Source organism: Gopherus evgoodei, chromosome 8 (assembly GCF_007399415.2).
Source record: "Gopherus evgoodei ecotype Sinaloan lineage chromosome 8, rGopEvg1_v1.p, whole genome shotgun sequence".
Taxonomy (NCBI): domain Eukaryota; kingdom Metazoa; phylum Chordata; order Testudines; family Testudinidae; genus Gopherus; species Gopherus evgoodei.
Genome location: NC_044329.1, coordinates 77,167,101 through 77,190,083, shown reverse-complemented (window position 1 = coordinate 77,190,083; position 22,983 = coordinate 77,167,101).

Sequence of the window (22,983 nt, the reverse complement as noted above, 5' to 3'; positions counted from 1 at the left end):
TAAAGGCAACAGAGAGAGACAACGAACATAAGAGATGGATGGAACTAATTAATGCAGAAATAGCCAGGGAAGAAGTGGCCCACAAAAGAGAAGAACAAGTCAAAGAGGCTGCCCACAGGAGAGAGAGAGAGAGGAAAGAAAAAGAAATGGAAGAGAGGGGAAGAGAGAGAAAGCATGAACTAGAATTAGCAAAGACTAAACCAGATGTTCCAGCCAACCCTAATAACCCTTCTCCAGGTACTGTTTCCCATCCCAGAAAATTCCCCACCTACAAGGCAGGTGATGACACTGAGGCCTTCTTAGAAAATTTTGAAAGGACCTGCCATGGGTACAACGTCTCTACAGACCAGTACATGATAGAGCTGAGGCCACAGCTCAGTGGACCCTTAGCAGAGGCGGCGGCTGAAATGCCTAAGGAACACATGAACAATTATAAACTTTTTCAAACCAAGGCCAGAATCAGAATGGGGCTAACACCTGAGCATGCCCGTCAGCGGTTCAGAGCCCTAAGGTGGAAACCAGATGTGTCATTTACCCGACACGCCTACCAGATTGGAAAGAATTGGGATGCCTGGATATCAGGAGCAAATGTTAAATCTCTGGATGAGCTGTCCCTCCTAATACAAATGGAGCAGTTCTTAGAGGGGGTTCCTGAGGAAATAGAAAGGTACATACTAGATAGGAAGCCCAAAACTGTCACCGAGGCGGGGGAGATTGGCACCAGATGGGTGGAAGTGGCAGAAAAGAAAAAAGCTACTATCAAGGGGAGCGAATATCACAGGGGGCAAACAGAAAATAAACCCTATCACCAAGGGCAACCCAAGACCCCACCTACAACCCAAGGAAAGCCACAGACCACTCAACTGGGCAATGCTTTAAATGTAATGAACTGGGACATGTAAAGGCCAACTGCCCCAAGAACCCCAACCGAGTGCAGTTCATTATAGCCCCATCACACCAAAGATCCCCAGGCCCAGATGCCTCTCAAATACCCTTGGAGTGAAGGGAAACTTTGAGAGTGGGCGGAAAGAAGGTTATCACGTGGAGAGACACGGGGGCACAAGTGTCAGCTATCCACCTATCCTTACTGGACCCCAAATTCATCAACCCAGAGGCCCAAGTGACAATTTACCCATTCATGTCAAAATCTGTAAACTTGCCTACAGCTAAACTGCCTGCCCAGTACAAAGGCTGGTCAGGAATGTGGACTTTTGCAGTCTATGACAATTATCCCATCCCCATGCTACTGGTGGAAGACTTGGCCAGCCAGGTAAAGTGGGCCAAGAGGGTGGGAATGGTTACACACAGCCAAGCCAGGCAAGCTTCCAGACCCATCCCTATTCCTGAGCCGTCCACAAGGGCCCCGTGTGTGTTTCCAGAGACCCAGACAGAGGTGGTGGACCCGGATCCCCTGCCAATGATGGCAACAGCCATAGTGCATCCAGTCCCAGAATGGGAACTGAAAAAGCATCCAGCACCAGAACTGTTGCCAGCACTGACGCCAGTGCTTGCAAACCCATCTCCAACCTCAATGCCAGAGGGTGCCAGCGGGCCTGACCTGGCAGAAGTAGAAGACAACCCTACCCAAGAGGCTCAGCCAGAGCCTGAAATATCACATAGTGCACCAGCGGAAAGAGGTTCACCATCAACAAAAACAACCCCATCACCTACATCGCTTCCAGAGGGACCAAGCCCAAGTCCACAGTCTAAGGAGGAACTGGTGTCTCCAGCCTCAAGGGAACAGTTCCAGACTCAGCAGGAAGCAGATGACAGCCTTCAGAAAGCTTGGGCAGCGGCACGGAGCACCCCACCACCTCTCAGCTCTTCTAACTGATCCCGGTTTGTTGTAGAACAAGGACTTTTATACAAGGAGACTCTTTTTGGTGGACACCAGGAAGACTGGCATCCTCAAAAACAGTTGGTAGTTCCAACTAAGTACCAGGGAAAGCTCTTAAGCTTAACCCATGATCATCCCAGTGGCCATTCTGGGGTGAACAGAACCAAAGACAGGTTGGGGAAGTCCTTCCACTGGGAGGGGATGGGCAAGGACGTCGCTAATTATGTCCGGTCTTGTGAGGTGTGCCAAAGAGTGAGAGAGCCCCAAGACCAGGTCAAAGCCTCTCTCCAACCACTCCCTATAATTGAGGTCCCATTTCAGCGAGTAGCTGTGGATATTCTGGGTCCTTTCCCAAAAAAGACCTCCAGAGGAAAGCAGTACATACTGACTTTCGTGGACTTTGCTACCCAATGGCTGGAAGCAGTAGCTCTAAGCAACACCAGGGCTAAAAATGTGTGCCAGGCCTTAACAGACATTTTTGCCAGGGTAGGTTGGCCCTCTGACATCCTTACAGATTCGGGAACTAATTTTCTGCCAGAGACCATGAAAAATCTGTGGGAAGCTCATGGGTGAATTACTTGGTTGCCACCCCTTACCACCATCAAACCAATGGCCTGGTGGAGAGGTTTAATGGAACTTTGGGAGCCATGATACTTAAATTCGTAAATGAACACTCCAATGATTGGAACCTAGTGTTGCAGCAGTTGCTTTTTGCCTACAGGGCTGTACTACATCCCAGTTTGGGGTTTTCACCATTTGAACTTGTGTATGGCCACGAGGTTAAAGGGCCATTACAGTTGGTGAAGCAGCAATGGGAGGGGTTTACGCCTTCTCCAGGAACTAACATTTTAGACTTTGTAAGCAACCTACAAAGCACCCTCCGACACTCTTTAGCCCTTGCTAAAGAAAACCTAAAGTAGGCTCAGGAAGAGCAAAAGGCCTGGTATGATAAACATACCAGAGAGCCTTCCTTCAAAGTACGAGACCAGGTTATGGTCTTGAAGGCGCAACAGGCCCATAAGATGGAAGCGTCATGGAAAGGGCCATTCACGGTCCAAGAGCGCCTAGGTGCTGTTAACTATCTCATAGCATTTCCCACCTCTACCCTAAAGTGTACCATGTTAATTCTCTCAAGCCCTTTTATTCCAGAGACTTAAAGGTTTGTCAGTTTAAAGCCCAGGGAGAAGATGACGCCGAGTGGCCTGAAGGTGTCTACTACGAATGAAAAAGTGATGGTGGCGTGGAAGAGGTGAGCCTCTCCACAACCTTGGAACATCTGCAGCGGCAACAGATCAAGAAGCTGTGCACTAGCTTCACCCCATTGTTCTCAGCCACCCCAGGACGGACTGAACGGGCATACCACTCCATTGACACAGGTAATGCTCACCCAATTAGAACCCCACCCTACCGGGTGTCTCCTCATGCCCAAGCTACTATAGAACAGGAGATCCAAAACATGCTACAGATGGGTATAATCCGCCCCTCTATCAGTGCATGGGCATCTCCAGTGGTTCTAGTTCCCAAACCAGTTGGGGAAATACGCTTTTGCATGGACTACTGAAGGCTAAATGCTGTAACTTGTCCCGACAACTATCCAATGCCACGCACTGATGAACTATTGGAGAAATTGGGATGTGCCCAGTTCATCTCTACAATAGACTTAACCAAGGGGTACTGGCAAGTACCGCTAGATGAACCCGCCAAAGAAAGGTCAGCCTTCATCACCCATGCAGGGGTGTATGAATTTAATGTGCTTCCTGTCGGGCTGCGAAATGCACCTGCCACCTTCCAAAGACTTGTAGATGGTCTCCTAGCAGGATTGGGAGAATATGCAGTTGCCTACCTCGATGATGTGGCCATTTTTTCTGATTCATGGGCGGAACACCTGGAAAAAGTCTTTGAGTGCATCAGGCAGGTAGGACTAACTGTTAAGGCTAAAAAGTGTCAAATAGGCCAAAAACAGAGTGACTTACCTTGGACACCAGGTGGGTCAAGGAACAATAAACTCCCTACGGGCCAAGGTGGATGCTATCCAAAAGTGGCCTGTCCCAAAGTCAAAGAAACAGGTCCAATCCTTCTTAGGCTTGGTCGGGTATTACAGGCGATTTGTACCACACTACAGCCAAATCACTGCCCCACTAACAAACCTGACCAAAAAGACCCAGCCGAATGCAGTTAAGTGGACTGATGAGTGTCTGAAGGCCTTTACCCAGCTTAAGGCAACACTCATGTCTGACCCTGTGCTAAGGGCCCCAGACTTTGACAAACCATTTCTAGTAACCACAGATGCATCTGAGCATGGTGTAGGAGCAGTTTTAATGCAGGAAAGATTGGATCAAAAGTTCCATCCTGTCGTGTTTCTCAGCAAGAAACTGTCTGAGAGGGAAAGCCACTGGTCAATCAGTGAAAAAGAATGCTACGCCATTGTATATGCCCTGGAAAAGCTACGCCCATACTTGGGGGATGGCGTTTCCAGCTACAAGCTGACCATGCTGCGCTAAAGTGGCTTCATACTGCCAAGGGGAACAACAAAAAACTGCTTCGATGGAGTTTAGCTCTCCAAGATTTTGATTTTGAAATTCAACCCATTTCAGGAGCTTCTAACAAAGTAGCTGATGCACTCTCCCGAGAAAGTTTCCCATAATCAACTGGTTAAAAATTGTCAAATATGTGAAAAGTCTTGTAGTTTACATAATTAGTAGTATATGTAAAGATGCATGTGTCTTATTAATCTGTTTGTTCTAAAGTTCTAGGAAGAAATCACCGCCTGTGTGGTTCCACACTGTCTGAGATTTGGGGGGCGTGTCATAAACAGATGGTTAAGGGTTAATGTCTCTTTTACCTGTAAAGGGTTAAGAAGCTCAGTGAAGCTGGCTGACACCTGACCAGAGGACCAATTGGGGGACAAGATACTTTCAAATCTTGGTGGAGGGAAGTCTTTGTTTGTGCTTTTAGTTTTGTTGGTTGTTTGCTCTCGGGACTGAGAGGGACAAGATGTACACCCAGGCTTTCCCAATCTTTCTGAATCAGTCTTTCATGTTTCAAAATAGTAAGTATTAGCCAGGCAAGGCGGACTAGTCTTATGTTTGTTTTCTTAACTTGTAAATGTGTTTTTTTGCTGGAAGGATTTTTACCTCTGTTTGCTGTAACTTTGAATCTAAGGCTAGGAGGGAGGTCCCTCTAGTCTATATGAATCTGAGTATCCTGTAAAGCATTTTCCATCCTGATTTTACAGAGATAATTTTTGCCTTTTCTTTCTTTAATTAAAAGCTTTCTTGTTTTAGAATTCAAGGGATTGAGTCTAAACTCACCAGGGATTGGTGGAGGAAAAGAAGGGGGGGATGGTTAATTCCTCCTTGTTTTAAGATCCAAGGAGTTTGGATCGGTGTGAAGCTTCCCAAGGCAACCCAGGGAGGGGAAAGTCTGGGGGGAAAAGGAAGGGGATGGTTAATTTCTCCTTGTTTTAAGACCCAAAGGGTTGGGTCTTGGGTTCCCCAGGGAGGGTTTTGGGGGAACAGAAAGTGTGCCGGACACAGACTTCTGGCTGGTGGCAGCGTACCAGACCTAAGCTAATAATTAAGCTTAGGAGTGTTCATGCAGGTCCCCACTTACTGAACCCTGAAGTTCAAAGTGGGGAAAAAACCTTGACAGACACAAGAAGAAAGCTATGGCCTGCAGAGCTAAGGACGATAAGAAGGAGTTTTAAAAGTATATTAGGAACAAAAAGATTCCTAATAATGGTACTGGAACAATACTAGATGGAAATGGTAGAATTATCAATAATAAAGCAGAAGTGTTCAATAAATACTTCTGTTCTGTATTTGGAATAGAAACAGGTGATGTAGTCATATCATACAATAGCATACTTTCCATTCCACATATCTCATATAATAGCAGCTGCTAATGTTAGACATTTCAAAATCAGCATGTCTGGATAACTTTCATCTAAGAGTTTTAAAAGAGCTGGTTGAGAAGCTCCTTGGACAATTCCTATTGATTTTCCAGAAGTCTTGCAACAATGGGGAGGTTCTAGAAGACTGGAAGAAAGCTAATATGCCAGTATTGTAAAAGGGTCTAGACCTGTCAGTTAGACGTCAGTCACATCCAAATAATGGCATACCTGATATGGGACTAGATTAATAAAGAATTAAAGGAGGGTAATATATTTAATGCCAATCAACAAGAGTTTATGGAAAATAGATCACGTCAAACTAATATGATTTTTAAAAAAAATGAGATTACAAGATTGGTTGAAGAGGTAATAGCGTTGATATACTATACCTAAACTTACGTAAGTCAGATGACTTGGCACCACATGACATTTTGATTAAAAAACAAGAACAATATAAAATTAACACTGAACACATTTAATGGATTAAAAGCTGACTAACTGATCTCAAAATGTAACTCTAAATGGAAAATCATCATCAAGTGGGTATGTTTTTAGTAGGGTTCCTCAAGGATTGGTTCTTGGCCTTATGCTATTTAACATTTGTTTTATTGACTTGGAAGAATAAATAAAATCATCACTGATAAAGTTTGCCGATGACACATGAAACGGGGGAGTAGTAGTAAATAAAGATGAGGACCGGTCACTGATACAGAGCAATCTGGATTGCTTGGTATACTGGATGCCAGCAATATATGTTTTAATACCATTAAACGTAAATAAATACACCTAGGAACAAAGACTGTTGGCCATACTTACAACCTGGAGAAATCTATACTCTGAAAAAGATTTGGGGGTCATGGTGGATAATCAGCTGAACAGGAGCTCCCGATGTCACGATATGGCCAAAAGGGCTAATCAGATCCTGGGACGCATAAACCAGATACCCTTTCTACTCCTACTCAAGATATTTTACTTCTGTATCTGCCACTGGTCCTGGAATGCTGTGTCTAGTTCGAGTGTTTATAATTCAAGAAGGATGTTGATAAATTTGAGAGGGTTCAGAGAAGAGCAGCGAGAATGATGAAATAATTAGAAAACATACATGATAATGATAGACTCAAAGAGCTCAACCTATTTAGATTAACAAACAGAATGCTAAGGGGTGACTTGATTACAGTCTATAAGTAGCTATGGGGAACACATTTCATAATGAGCTCATCAATCTAGCAGACAAAGGTATAATATGATCCAAGGGCTGGAATTTGAAGCTAGACAAATTTAGCCTGGAACTATGGTGTGAATTTTTAACAGTGAAGATCATTAACCATTGAAGCAATTTATCAAGGGTCTTGGTGGATTTTTTTTTTATCACTGACAATTTTTAAAACAAGATGGGATGTTTTTCTAAAAGATATGCTCTCGGAGTTATTTTGAAAAAATTCTATGACCTGTACAGGAGGCCAGATTAGATGATCACAATGGTCCTTTCTGACCTTGAACCTGTGAATTTACTTGGACTGAGAATCACACCTCCCAGATGGAGCATAGACATACCTTGGAGGGCTTGTCCTGTGGTTGCTAGCCAGTGCTGAAAACTGTCACCACGCTAGTGTGGTTTGCTATTTTTACCCATGCCAGTAGATTAACGCTAACATGGGTATACCTATCTGTACTGCAATTATACCATTCACTTGCAATGCAGGCATAACCTAAGGCTACATCTGCACTACGAGCTAGGGGTATGATTCCCCTGCTCAGATACACATAGTCCTGCTAGTGCTCATCCAGCTACCGCATGCAAAAATAGCAGTGTAGCCCTGGTAGCAGCAGTAGTGGGGGCACAACTGAGCTGAGTAGATACCCAACGGTGGTAGGCAGGTTTGTACTTGGCATGGCTCAGTTGTGCCTTCGCTGCCACAACCAGTGCTTCCATGGTTACATTGCTATTTACACTTACACCAGCTGGATTAGAGCTAGTGTGACTGTGTACATGAGCAGGGGAATTACACCCCAGCTCGTAACATAGATGTAGCCGTAATGGCTCAAAATCACCTGCCCCTTCCTTCCAAGACTGCATGCCATGTTGCTGCAGTTGCAATTATTGAGCTAGATACTACCAGTTCCTCCCTCCTTGGACTGCTCTCAAGGTCTCAAGACAGTACTTGCCTGAGCAGCCCATCTGCCACATACTGCATTGAGAGAGAAGGTATCTTGTAGAGAGTCTTTCTTTTCTTTGAAAAAATAAGAGGGGATTTAATTAATGAGGCCTATCCCCATTAGTCCCTGATTACCAGTCACTGCTGCACTGTTGTTTAAAATAATAAATAATGGGTAATATTGTAAATATGGTACGTCAGCTGGCATGTGGTATATCAGACAGAAGTTACTATATATTGCTTAATAGCTACAAGTATGAAAATATTGTTTGCGATGTATTTGAAACATGTTTTATTAGTGGTTTGTGATGGAGCGTTCACCCCACATGACCCCTGAAGGAGTTAAAGTGGCTCAGAAGAGGCTATTTGACAGGAATGGCTTCCCCTGGGATCGGGGGTGGCGTCTGAATATACAGCCCTAATTGACCCTGAAGCCCAGCTAGGCTGGTATAAAGCCAGAGAGAGGAGAGAAGAAAGAAGGTGCTGTGGGGGAGATAGTCATTAGTCACTCACAGGGTTGAGAGAAAGGAGTAGGAAGAAGTCTAGGGAAAATAGCAGTCAGGGCAGGGCCTGATCCAGGGATTTGCCACCCCAAGCAGCGAGAGGGGGAATAAAAAATCGTGATTGGTGGCAGCTCCACCGCGCCGCTTTCTTCTTCAGTGGCAATTCGGCAGCAGGTCCTTCCCTCTGAGAGGGACTGAGGGACCTGCTGCCGAATTGCCGCCAAACAGCCCAACTTGCCGCCCCAAGCACCTGCTTGCTGGGCCGGTGCCTGGAGCCTGAGTAAGCGTGAGGCCTCATGGACTGTAGCTGCTGATTGTAGGGTTCCTAGGATGGTACCCAGTGTAGAGGGTGGTCCTGGGTTCTTTTACCAGCCACTGGGGGAGTGGCATGGGGATGGCAATGGCTTTTGAAGACTGCCTATGGCATTTTGGTTAGAGAGACTTTGATACCATGAAGGGGGGGAAACTGTAGTGACCTGGCTGGAGGACCAAGCCACAGAAAGGAAGTGCTGCAGTTCGTGACGTGGGTGAGGGGCCACTGAGTGAGAGACTGGGACAAGGGCTTGGCTGGGAACGCACCAGAGGAGCTGTTAAAACAGTGGTGAGCCAGATGAGCCACAAGAAGGTGCCACAGCAGTGAGTGGAGCCCCTTGTGACACAATTACATTACAGTTTTGTTAGAATGGAGGACTGAGGAGCCTCTTAAATTCTAATTTAGGGAGCCCAGCATAAGTTGTGCTGGGAACTTTAGTATTGTTGTTATAGTCAGTGGCAGCTGTCAGCTTCACAAATTTGGGAACTTTCTTGATTGAGTACAAAACTTGAACGCTTTCTACATTCTATGCACAGCTCAAAATATTAACTCTGCTCCTAGAAAAGTGTAGATAAGGATGGTGAAGTTGCCAGCTGTCATTTTATCCTTATTTGTTTTTTTTTTAAGTTATCCTATTGTCATCATCTGAGCTTAGTGGTGGGTGAAATGGTGGCTCATTTTTAGCTGCTGATTGGTGTCAGAGCTGCCTCTGGAATTTTAAAATAGTCTTTTCAGTGCTGACGGAAAGATTTTACCTATCACAACAGTCTGACATCCATTTAAACATGGCTCGCATTTTCTGTCATGTCACATTTATGAGAACAAATCCCAAATTACTATGCCACAATTAAAGACATGGACTTTGAAGTGTGACCCTTAAATTATCCTCAGGAGAGTGAATATGGGTATTACCTAACCTCATATTTTGATTTTAAGAACTAGAGGAAAATTGGATACTTTTTATAATTACCAATCACATTTGTATTTTCTGTGTCTCAAAATGTCTGCAGGAGAGACTTTTATAATAAAACTTGACATTTCTGGGGGCCTGGAATAACAACCTATTGTTAAAAAACTGTATACCAGGGGAAAGTTGGTGTCTGGAGGAGTATTACAAGTGAAATCTAATTCTTGACCTGGGCCACAGCATTGAGTTTCAGTCAGCTCCTTTGCACCAGTTATAGGATTGATATATATATAGATTCCCCTGGCCCACACCCATTGCACTTTTTAAGCCAGTCTGTGGAGAGTTGGCGTGATGACCCTTTCTGCAGTGTAAAGGGGTTGAATAAGAATTGCTTTGTGCACCCACCCCCAGCAGCTATTTAGGGCTTAAGTGAGGGTACGTCTACACTCCAGGATTATTCCGATTTTACTTAAACCGGTTTTATAGAACAGATTGTATAAAGTCGAGTGCACATGGCCACACTAAGCACATTAATTCAGCGGTGTGCGTCCATGTTCCGAGGCTAGCATCGATTTCCGGAGCGTTGCACTGTGGGTAGCTATTCCGTAGCTATCCCATAGTTCCTGCAGTCTCCCCCGCCCCTTAGAATTCTGGGTTGATAGCCCAGTGGCTGATGGGGCAAAAATCATTGTCGCGGGTGGTTCTGGGTAAATGTCGTCAGTCATTCCTTCCTCCGGGAAAGCAACGGCAGACAATCATTTCGCGCCCTTTTTCCCTAGATTGTCCTGGCAGACGCTATAGCACGGCAACCATGGAGCCCATTTAGCTTTTCTTTTTACAGTCACAGTATGTGTACTGGATGCCGCGGACAGAGGCGATACTCCAGCGCTACACAGCAGCATTCATTTGCTTTTGCATGATAGCAGAGATGGTTAACAGTCATTCTGTACCATCTGCTGCCGGTGTAAATTGGCAATGAGATGACGGTTATCTGTCCTTCTGTACTGTCTGCTGCTATCATGGGTGCCCCTGGCTGAGATCGGCCGGGGGTGCAAAGGCAAAACTGGGAATGACTCCCCGAGTCAATCCCTCCTTTATAGTTTCTAGTGCAGTGTCCCTCCCATTTGTGTCATGAAGTTATAAAGAATGCAGGAATAAGAAACAATGACTTGTTAGTGAGATAAAATGAGGGGGAGGCAGCCTCCCGGTGCTATGACAGTCCAGGCAGGACATTAATCGGTGCAGGGGAGAGGAGCCCAGCATGCCGCTGCTATGATAGTCCAGGCAGGACAGAATCTTTTCTTTACACAGGCTCAGCCCCCAGTTGCTATGATGAAGACTGTTACCAGCTGTTCTGTACCATCTACTGGGAATGACCGGGAGTCATTCCTATTTTCAGCCAGGTGTCCCCGGCCAGCCTCACCTGAAGCCAGCCAGGAGCACTCACAGGTTGATAAGAAGGATGGTTACCAGTCCTACTGAACCATCTGCCACCAGGGAGGGGAGAGGAGCGGATACTGCTCTTCACTGCTGCAGCATCGCGTCTACCAGCAGCATTCAGTAGACATATGGTGACATTGACAGAAGTAAAGAAACGATTTCTTTCCCTTTTCTTTCACGTGGGGGGGGAGGAGTAAATTGACGAGCTATTCCCTGAACCACGCCGAACAATGTGTTTGAACCTACAGGCACTGGGAGCTCAGCCAAGAATGCAAATACTTTTCGGAGACTGCTGGGGACTGTGGGATAGCTGGAGTCCTCAGTACCCCCTTTCTCCCTCCATGAGCATCCATTTGAGTCTCTGGCTTCCCGTTACGCTTGTCACGCAGCACTGTGTAGCCTGTAGATTTTTTTTTCAAACGCTTTGGCATTTCGTCTTCTGTAACGGAGCTTTGATAGAACAGATTTGTCTCCCCATACAGCGATCAGATCCAGTATCTCCCATAAGGTCCATGCTGGAGCTCTTTTTGGATTTGGGACTGCATCGCCACCCGTGCTGATCAGAGCTCCACACTGGGCCAACAGGAAATGTAATTCAAAAGTTCGCGGGGCTTTTCCTGTTTACCTGGCCACTGCATCCGAGTTGAGATTGCTGTCCAGAGTGGTCACAGTGGTGCACTGTGGGATACCGCCCGGAGGCCAATACCGTCGATTTGCGGCCACGCTAACCCTAATCCGATATGGTAATACCGATTTTAGCGCTACTCCTCTTGTTGAGGAGGAGTACAGAAACTGATTTAAAGAGCCCTTTATATCAATATAAAAGGCCTCGTAGTGTGGATGGTACAGCGTTAAATCAGATTAACGCTACTAAAATCGGTTTAAACGCGTAGTGTAGACCAAGCCTGAGGCAGAGGACTAGTCTGGCCTTCCACACCACAGGTGAATTTCACATCTTAGCAATGTTATCTGGAACTGCCAATCTAAGCGGAAACCAGGTAGGCTTCTGACTGGACAAATGAGGAACCTTAAAAAGAAACTGTCACGTCACTCAGTGGAAACCTATAACATGCATCTTATTCTCTTTTTTTAAAAGGACTTAATGAAATATATAAAAGAAAGTGCACCATGGCATAAGTGTAACCAACATAATGGGTTCCCATATAATTTTATATCTGAAACACTATCTCTTGGTTTTGCCAACTATAAAGCAACTCCTATAATTTTCAGTCTGGCAGCTTTTCATCAGAATCTGCTTCATATAAGTGCACTTTAGGGGTCTTCAAATATTTCCTTATACTTGCAGGCTTCACAAGCACCAGCCTGAATGATTTATTGTACTTCTGCCCTTTCTTAGTCTCCTTAAAGGATTTTTTTTATTAGGTCTCTTTCCTCAGGGACGGACTCCTGTAAAAAATGCACTGTGCCAGACTTGTTACAATTTTAATAGTTTATCCTATCACCTAGTCTTGTACATGGTCCTTGGAACTTTAGGCATCTTTGAGACTTAATATTATTTAAAAAGTGCCTCCTGCCTCTTCTCTAATTAATTGCAATCAGGAAGGCTAGTTGGTGGACACATGGTGTCACAGCTCTGTGAAATGCTGCCTGATGGCTATAAACACTGCCATATGTTCTCTGTGAAATATTGCCATAATCACTGGCAACAGGAACAGCTGATACGTGATTAAGGATAGTGTCTTCTCTTCTTTCTGTTTTATTCTTAAAATCTGTGAGGAGCTGGCAGGTCAATTTAATGTTTTTTTTTTCCGCTGCCTCTACTGGTAGCTGATTTGTCTGCTTTTCAAATTTTACTTCACTAACTTTGAGACCTTTATATTCATGCTGCAGATTATAGCTGCCAATGGATTGGTTTGTATATCTTGTCACTTTGCTAATACTACAGTTTAATGAGGCTATGTCCTTAGTTCAAAGAAAACTTTCACCCTGAAATTGACAGATAATGTAATTGCTAACGCCAGGTTGCTGGAAAATGAGAAAGAAACTTAAAAACGAATGAAGAGGAATTTTTCAGCTAGCTAGCAAAGTTTAAGTTCTCCCATGAAAATGGAGGTGGCTGGACAGCTTCTTAGCTTAATTGCTTGCCTGCTTTTTTGGACTGGAAAACAGTGTAAACTTGTATGGAGGGTGGAGAGAGAGAAATCTCAAAATACAAGACTTTAATTTTTAATCAGTATTTTTAGGTCTGATCCTTGAAGTAAAGGTAAAAGTTCATAGAATTATAAAAATGTAGGATTGGAAGGGACTCAGGAGGTCATCAAGTCCAGTCCCATGTGCTGAGGCAGGACCAAGTAAACCTAAATCATTCCTAGCAGGTATCAGTCCAACTTATTGTTATGGGGATTCCACTACCTCCCTTGGAAGCCTATTTCAGAATTTAGCTACCCTTCATAGTTAGAAAGTTTTTCCTAACTTAAATGTCCTTTGCTATAGATTAAGCCCATTACTACTAGTCCTACCTTCAATGAACATGAAGAACAATTGATCACCAACCTCTTTATAGCAGCTCTTAACATATTTGAAGACCATCAGGTCCATCTTCAGTGGTCTTTTCTCACGACTAAACCTGCCCAATTTTTTTTTTCAACCTGGACTCATAGATAAGGCTTTTATAATCTTGTATAATTTTTGCTGTTCTCCTCATAGGTGCCAACATCCAGGTTTCTTGACCTCCTGCTCTGTCCTAGCACCCGAATCTGGGCAGGGAGTGGGAGTCACCTCCCCAGCCATGCTTTCTCAGGCAACCACCACGCGGGGTTGCAGAGCAGCGTCTCAGTGGCTGGAAGGGGCTGGTTCTGCCCCTTCCATTCCCCATATGTGGGCCATGCATTGCCCAGCCCGCCCCCCATTCCTCCCCACCATGCTGCCAAGCAGCAGATGGCGGCCGGCGGGAGGCACTGCGGGGGACGGGGACGAGCTAATCGGCAGGGCCCGGTACTACAGGGGGAGGGGCCTGCTGGTGGGTGCTCAGCACACACTATTTTCTTTCTGTGAGTGGTCCAGCCCATGGAGTCAGTGCCTATGGTTCTCCTTTGCACTCCCTCCAATTTAGCCATACCTTTCCTGAGGTACTCAGAATTGGACACGCTACTCCATATGAGACCTCAACAGTGCAGGGTAGAGTGGGATAATTGCCTCCTAGCTCTTGCATACAATACTTCTGTTAATACAGCCCAGAATATTAGCCTTCTTCACCACTGATCACTATGCTATCACTAACAAATAACTAAAGAATAGTGTGTGCTGAGCACCCACCAGCAGGCCCCTCCTCCCCAGCACCAGGCCTTGCCGATCAGCTCGTCCCCATCCCCCGCAGTGCCAAAACTAACCCCAAGCTCCTTTTCAGCAGTACTACCTCCTTGCTAGTTAGTCTCGATTTTTTAGTTGTGCATTTGATTCCTCCGCTTCCAAGTGTAGTACTTTGCACGTCTGTATTAAATTTAATCTTGTTGATGTCAGCCAACTTCTCTGATCTGTGATGGTAGTTTTGAATGCTAATCCTGTTCTTGAAACTGCTTGCAACATGTCCCACTTTTGTGTCATCTGGAAATTCTATAAACATACTCTCCACTGCAATATCCAAAAAAGCAGCAAAGAATCCTGTGGCACCTTATAGACTAACAGATGTTTTGGAGCATGAGCTTTCGTGGGTGAATACCCACTTCGTCAGATGCATGTTGTATTCACCCGCGAAAGCTCATGCTCCAAAACGTCTGTTAGTCTATAAGGTGCCACAGGATTCTTTGCTGCTTTTACAGATCCAGACTAACACGGCTACCCCTCTGATACTTGCATTATCCAAGTGATTAACAAAAATATTGACTAATACAGGATCCAGGACTGACCCCTGTGGGACTCCCCTAGATATGCCTTCCCAGTTTGACAGAGAACTATTGATAACTATCTGACATAGATATGCTCAGGTGTGCTCTGGTGGGTACATTAAATCTGTGCACTTGCAAAGGGTGAGGCTTCTGTGTTGTCAGTGGTTGGAGAGGGTTCCCCATGCTGGCCACAGACAGGGCTCCCTCACAGTGTAAGCAGGTGGCAGTGAGTCAGTCTGGACAATTCATTTAACCCTGTAATGTCTCACACTATTCTTTGAGTACAGTCTTTCAACCAGTTTTGCCCACACCTTATAGTAATTTCATCTGCACTTCATTTCTCTAGTTTGCTTATGAGAATGTCATATGAGACTGTGTCAAAAGCTTTGATAAAATCAGGATGTATCAATGTCTATTGCTTTCCCCCCATCAACGAGGCCAGTGAACCTGTCAAAGAATGAAATGAGGTTGGTTTGGCATGATTTGTTCTTGACAATTCCATGTTGGCTATTCCTTATAAACCCAGTTATATTCTAGATGCTTACAAATGGTTTGTTTAATAGTTTGTTCCAATATCTTTCCAGGTGTCAGCCTAACTTCGATTAGTCTATAATTCCTCACGTCCTAATTGTTCCCCCTTTTAAAGATAGATACTATATTTGCCCTTCTTGAGTCCTTACCCTTCCTCCATGAGTTCTTGATGATAATTGGCAGTGGTTCTGAGATTGCTACAGCTAGTTGTTTAAGTACAATAAACTGAATGTTATCAGCCCCTGCCAACTTGAATACACCTAACTTACATAAATATTCTTTAACCTGTTCTTTCCCTATTTTGGCTTGTATTCCTTCCCCCTAATTAATATAACTGTGTTCAGTATCTAGTCACCATTAATATTTTTCATGAAGGTATTGAACACTTCAGTCCTCTTGATGCCATCAGTTAGTAGCTCTCCTTCCCTACTAAGTAGAGGGATTTACTCATTCTTTCATCTTTCTTTAGTTCCTAATGTAGTTCAAGAACCTCTTCTTTCCTTTCATGTCTCTTACTAAGTATAACTCATTTTGTCCTTTCTGATTTTGTGCTGACATGCTTGTGCTATTCTTTTGTCATTAAAGAGCTTCTGATGGAGCCATATTGGTCTCTCGCTATTCTATCTCAATTCAAAGGAAAGATAAGTCTGCAGCTGTGCCTTTAATATTGTCTCCTTGAGAAACTGCCAGCTTTCCTGAACTCTTTTATCCCTTCAATTTTTCTTTGCATGGGGCCCCACCTAACAATCAACAATTCTCTGAGTTTGTTAAAGTCGTTAAAGTCATTAAGTCCAGCTTGCCTGGCTGGCAAGATAGAGTCTGGAATGCCCAAGAGGACTGTTAGTGCTTTAGGAGTTCACACTTGTTTCTGGGTTGATGAAATCTAATTATAGAGGACACAACCAGGGTGAGGTGTCTGCCTTTAGGTTGGCACTCATGGTCATGAGCCTCTCCAGACAGTATGACAATATCGCCCCTATTTCTCCCCCACTTTTATCTTACCCAGACACTTTCAACTGGTCTGCTTCTCACCTCTTTCTGTACTTCAGAACAAGTGTCTTTATTCCTGCAACACCTCTTTTCCCCACCTGTCCTCCCTGAACAAGCTTTGCTCCTTTATATCAATATTCTGGTCTTGAGATCTATTTCACTAAGTCTTTGTGATGCCAATTAAGTCATAATTTAGCTCACGTACTAATACTTTCAGTTCTTCCTGTTTATTCCTCGCACTTCTTGCATTGCGTATAGACATCTAAGATGTTGAAGATGCTCCACCTTGATTTCCCTCTTGTTGCTGCTATCTTCCTAATTGTAATTTTCCATTCTCCTCACAACATATAGCATTTTTATGCTTACCTTTGGGCTCTTGTCACCTGCCCTCTTTGAACCTAATTTAAAGCGCTCTCATTAGGCAGGTGAGTTGGTATATGAAGGTGCTCTTCTGTTTGCTCCCAGAGCTCTGTAGTCATTTCTGATCTGCTCAGGGTCATATCTGACATTAATGCTTACATAGACCAGTGGCTCTCATCCTTTCCAGATTACTGTACCCCTTTCAGGAGTCTGATTTGTTTTGCATACCTCCAAGTTACACCTCACTTAAACTACTTGCTTACAAAATCAGACATAATACAAAAATGTCACAGCACGCTATTACTGAAATATTGCTTACTTTCTCATTTTTACCATATAATTATAAAATAAATGAACTAGAATATAAATATTGTCCTTACATTTTAGTGTATAGTATATAGAGCAGTATAAACAAGTCATTGTCTATATGAAATTATAGTTTGTACTGACTTTGCTAGTGTTTTTTATGTAACCTGTTGTAAAACTAGGCACAAAGCTACATGAGCTGATGTACCCCTGGAAGACCTCTGTGTACCCCATACCACTGATTGAGAACCACTTACATAGACAAGTTGCATGGGGTACTGGTCAGGGGGATGGATGAGCCTGAGCAACTTTTCTGTAATGTCTTGAATGCGTGTTGCAGACATCATGAACCATGTCAGGTCAGCAAGTGTATGCTTTCATCCCCCTCAGAAGGGATTTCCTGACCCCACCAGCACCCTACGTCTCCTCCTCTTGGGTGCAGTGTCTGTGAACCTCCCAGCCGTGGGGCAGATGACTCATCCACCTCAGCCATTGGGATGTGCTCCTTACCACCTATTTCTAGTAGACTACATTTGTTCTTGACCATGAGGGATGGGGACCTGGATGGGGGTTGGAGCATCGTCTACTGCGCAAGATAGCCAGCATCCAGTCTCCTCCCATACAGCAGCCAATTCTCCTTCCTTCTCTGGTGACACTATTGACATTTTGTTATCAGTCAGTGTCCTCTGCCCCAGATCTTTCCATGTGCATCCTGTCAATGAAATCCTTGTGCTCCTGGATGCTATGCAGTTCTTGTTCACTAGTGTAGAATTGGTCCCTTAAGGCCATCTGTCAGTATAAGCATATGCTTGGCAGAAGAATACTTGATACTATACCAACAGTGGGATAAGAAATAATAAATGTTTGTGTATATGATACTATGCATCATTTTTTTTCCTTTATATGTTTTGCCTCTGACATTAAGTTCAAAACTCTGGGCCCCAGTCTGTGAACCCTTCATTAAGAGCAGCAATTCTCTTACTACATCACTGTGCTGGAAGACTCAAATGACTGTCTCCACAGTAAGTACAATTCAATAATGGAGAAGCAGTGTATTAAAGATGTAAAGTGTTTGTGTCTTCAGTTAGAATCATAGGGCTCATTTTGAGGTAATCAAATAGAATTGTTTCTAGTTGGCTTATCAGAATTGGTTTCTTTGGAGCCCCTTTTCTGTTTAGAGATGTCTTAGATTACTAATTTTAATGGGTTTACCAGCTCTGAGAATAATTTTATTTTTTTTAAAGAAACAGCTGACTTTTTTTAACAGCTTCCTTAATGTTTTGGGAGTTGTAGGCTATTGAAACATGTTTCTCTCTTTCTCTCTCTTTTTTTAACCTTATGTGCGCAGCTTAGGCTATTAAACTGTATGCAGGTGATTGATCTCTTTAATAAAACACAGTTCTTTAGTCAGGAAAGAATGATAAACAAATGTACTTTGTCCAGTGCTTTGGAGATTATGATAACATGAGGGCATCAAGAATGCCTTTTAACTGATAAGTTAGATGAAACACATCAATTCAGACTTCATTTCAACAAGTCTAGAAACCAATATGGTTAAGTTAATTTTGTTCTTGCTTTCTGTTCATTTGTAATACTATGTGCATTTTAACAGAAAATATTTCATACTTAAGTAAAGAGAGGCCCTGGGAGGTAAACGTTTCTGGCACTTTCTGGACAATCATTAAACAAGGATGCTGAACAATCACTTTGTCTGATTACATGCTTTTGCTGTTCGTTATAATTCCCCATTCTGCATGGTTTCAATGGACATTTGTCACAAACACACCTAGGGGGAGTGTAACTGTAGAACAGTATGTCTCTAGTGCTAGCCCAGCTGCATTTTTTAAAAAGGATGTATACATTACTACAGTCCTGAAAGCAAATATTCCTTCTTCTTCTTACATACATATGGTCTGACTGTCTGCCCATTTACACTGATGTAAATCAGAAGTAACTCCACTGGTATAAAAAAGCGAGTATATGAGACAAGAATCAAGGCCTTATTTCTTTAGCTAATCACTAAAAAGCATTCTTTCTATGGCAACTTCTGTTTTTATGGTATATGCTGTTCTGAAGGACAATACAGCTTTATTAAGATATACCCCTTACCCCTCCACCCCCCATCATGTGAACAGTCACATTTTATGGCACTCTAAAGGAAAAATACAGGAAACTTGTCATTATTTTTCTTCAGGTTGTAATGCTTTTTTCATTATACAATGTGATGAAAGACTATTGCCCTCGTATTTTGGAAGTGTTATGGGAGTCCGGCAAAATATAATTCTTTCTACTAATATATGGATATTTTTTGTACTGCTGTATTTACCAGTATTTTAAGGTGACTGTTTCTGAACTCTCTTTGAGGTGAAAGTTGGCACACACAGTAACTAGCTCAGGAACATATTTAAAAAAAATCCTTACTTTTAGGGTTAGGCCTGAAACTGAAAGAGGAAAGTTCACATACTTTCCATTCCTCTGTCAAAGCCAAACCCCTAATGTTTTGGGTTTTATTACTCTGTGATTCTTAATTATTTTACTTTTGAAAGAAAATTAAAAATAACCAAAATTAGGCAGTATGAGATTAACTCTTGAATTTGGAAGAGCTGGTTCACATAGGGAGACATGCCTAAAGTGCAGTTTGATCGAGCTCTATGGCCTTCTTTTATGTAATCTTTGTGTTATGTAGTATGATAGCTTTTAAAAACATTACTCCCACCTACCCAGTATGTATTTGAATAGAAGACCTACAGAAACAATACTAGAAAACAAACCGATTTTAAGAAAAGATAGCTTCTTCAAATCAGAAGCTACCCATTTCAAAAACAATGCTGATTCTTAAATTGTATAGAACTATTAGAAGCAAGTGAGTGAGAGGTTTTCTTTTTTCATTTAAAATATGTATTTTATTAATGCAGCAAAGAGTCCTGTGGCACCTTATAGACTAACAGATGTATTGGAGCATGAGCTTTCGTGGGTGAATACCCACGGATGCGTGGAGTAGAAATTTTTAGAGGCAGGTATAAATATGAACACAGGACTCTTTGCTGCTTTTACAGATCCAGACTAACACGGCTACCCCTCTGATATTTTATTAATGTGGAACTTTGCCTGTAGTACTTATAAAACAGATAAATACACTATTATTAGATCATTCTTCATGTTATTTCTCTTGTCACAATCTTACCAGTGTCATAGTTGGTGGGTTAAAGACATCTGTAGTTCATGCAGAATAGAAGACCAAATGTTAAAACAAACAATCAAACAAAAACCCAAGGCGCCCTCCACTTCCTCCCGCAACCCAACAGAATCCCAGTGTTTACCACAATGGCTGATGAATGTAAACATATCAATAATTACTGAAGAAGTTGGGGAAAGTTCCAATGATGTCACAGAACATTTGGATGCCTCCTTTGAGGCATGGCCTGTTGCTTTTTAAAATGCTGTCTGTGGGTAAGTGGATTTGCAAAAGTTTCTATCTTGTCCTTTGATTTTGACCACTACATTTTCATTTGGAACAATACCCAAGAGTTGTTTAATTTGAAACTGCGACTGGTTACACTGCTGTTACACAATAAATGCCACTTTGGCAGACCTAGGCTTATGAATTCTTTCTTAACTCTTTTGTGTAACACAGTGTGTGTTGGGGAAATGGGAAGGATTAAGATACAAATCTAGTTTCCATCAAGTGCACCCAGGTGCGGCTCTAGGGATTTTGCTGCCCCAAGCACGGCAGGCAAGCTGCCTCCGGCGATTTGCCTGCCGAAGCTGCGGGACCAGCAGACCCTCCGCAGGCAAGCCGCCGAAGGCAGCCTGCCTGCTGCCCTCGCGGCGCCGGTAGAGCGTCCCCCGCAGCTTGCCGCCCCAAGCACGCGCTTGGCGTGCTGGGGCCTGGAGCCGCCCCTGAGTGCACCCATAGTCACATACACTGTAATAAGATTCTGTCAGGGTGCAGCACATGAGCAGATGTTAAGGGGTGTGATAATGGTGTTAATACTAAGTTCCGTTTTTAGGTATAGTGACATCTCAGTTAACTGACTAGTTCAGTGTGGCTAGATCCCACTAACAGTCACTATTATCAAAAATGTTGAAGTCAGATGTACGATGCCTGGCCCCACTATTCTCACACGACAGCTCAGAAAAGAAGAATGATTTTTGTTTTATTTCTTGCCTCATTTTAGTATTCTGGATGTGCAACGCAACCTCTTGTGAGTGAAGGCCTTATTGTGTTTTCAACTGAGTTATGCTATGATGGCACAGAGCAGGCAAGCATTGATATTTGGTAGTAGCCATGGCAACCATGACTAAAATATGGGCATAATGCAGGGACAAGATCGAATTACTGACATATCTAGCATGTGCTGGAATTATTTAGACTGCACTATAAAGCTCACCTTTTTAAAAGGATCTCCCTATAGCAGACAATAATATATTATTATAATAATTAAGGAAAAACAGCAAGGCACTAATGTTGTTGTTGCTCCAGACCACCAGGAACAACACAACAATCCATGTGCTATGGTTTTTACTTCCCTTCCCTTTAGCCTCTCTCAGAAGAAAGCTATACGTCTGATTAACAAACTAGAGACAAAATGCTGTATCAATGCCAAACTAATAGCAAAACTGAGGGCTGTGTTGTGCTGCTTCTGCTGTATTCATTTGTTTTCTCCACTTGTCTTTCAGAAGTATTTGTATAAGAGCTGGGTATTATTACTATACAAAGTTTTTCACCAATAGATCTCAAAGTAATTTACAAATGAGGTAAATATTATTAGAGCTGGATGAAATTTTTCAGAAAAGAAATGGGGTGATATAAATGGTTCACAAATTGGTGTCTGTCTCACAGAATTGTTAATTTAGATACAAAAAATTCCAAAAACCCAAACTTTTCATTTTGACATTTTAAAAAATGATGCTGCATTTTAAACTATCCTTCAATTTTATTTAAAAAATTAAATGTTAACAAAATGCTCTAAATTAAAATAAAATGTATAGTTTTGAGTCAAACAATGTTAATTCAACCCAAAATGAATTGTTTTAAAAATTGTTTTGGAACAGTCGGCAAACCAACTTATTAGTTATTCACATAGCTCCAGTCGTGATCCCTATTTTACAGATGGGGAAACTGCGGCACAGAGTTATGAAGTGACTTGCCCAAGGACACCCAGCAGGCTAATAGCAGAACCAGGAATAGAATTCAGGTCTTCTGAGTCCAACTGCTATTAGGTTACACTGACAAACTCATTTGTTACCCCTCATCTCTCCCTTCCCCCATGGCAGGGCTGAATGGCAAAGGGTTACAGATGGAGGGGTAGGAGCACTAAAATCTTTCCTGGGATGAGTTATACAAATGTACAGTGTAAACAGGTAGTATAAAAGTACAGTATTGGAAAAAGCTGTACAAGCCCCAAGCCCTGACATTTTGTCACAAAGTAATGAAATTCCATGGAAGAGCCATCACAGACCTGGTGCTTTTTTGAGACCACTTTAAGCCCTACAAAAAGACAGCAAGCTCTACAAGCATATCTATTTCTGTCTCAGAAATGAGCTGGAAAACAAATGGCTCATGAATGTCATGAGGGAGACTGACTCATCTACTGACCTCCAAGCGCGCTCTTCCTAGGTATACTTGCAAGACCAGTGTTCCCCCTTCATCTTTGCTTTGTGATTCTGAAAGTCTCGTAACTATTATTCATGTTTGGACTGGAAATCCTAAATAACATCACTAATATTTCTAATATTTTTGACACTTGGGGAATAATATTCTATTTCCATCCCTAAGAATTTTTTTAAATTAAAAATGGAACTTGAATTATAAGAAGGCAAAGCTCTGTTGGCCTCATTGTTCAGTATTTTAGAAAAGCAAACAAGTGTATTTTGATATCAGGTATTCAGGTAAATCTTTC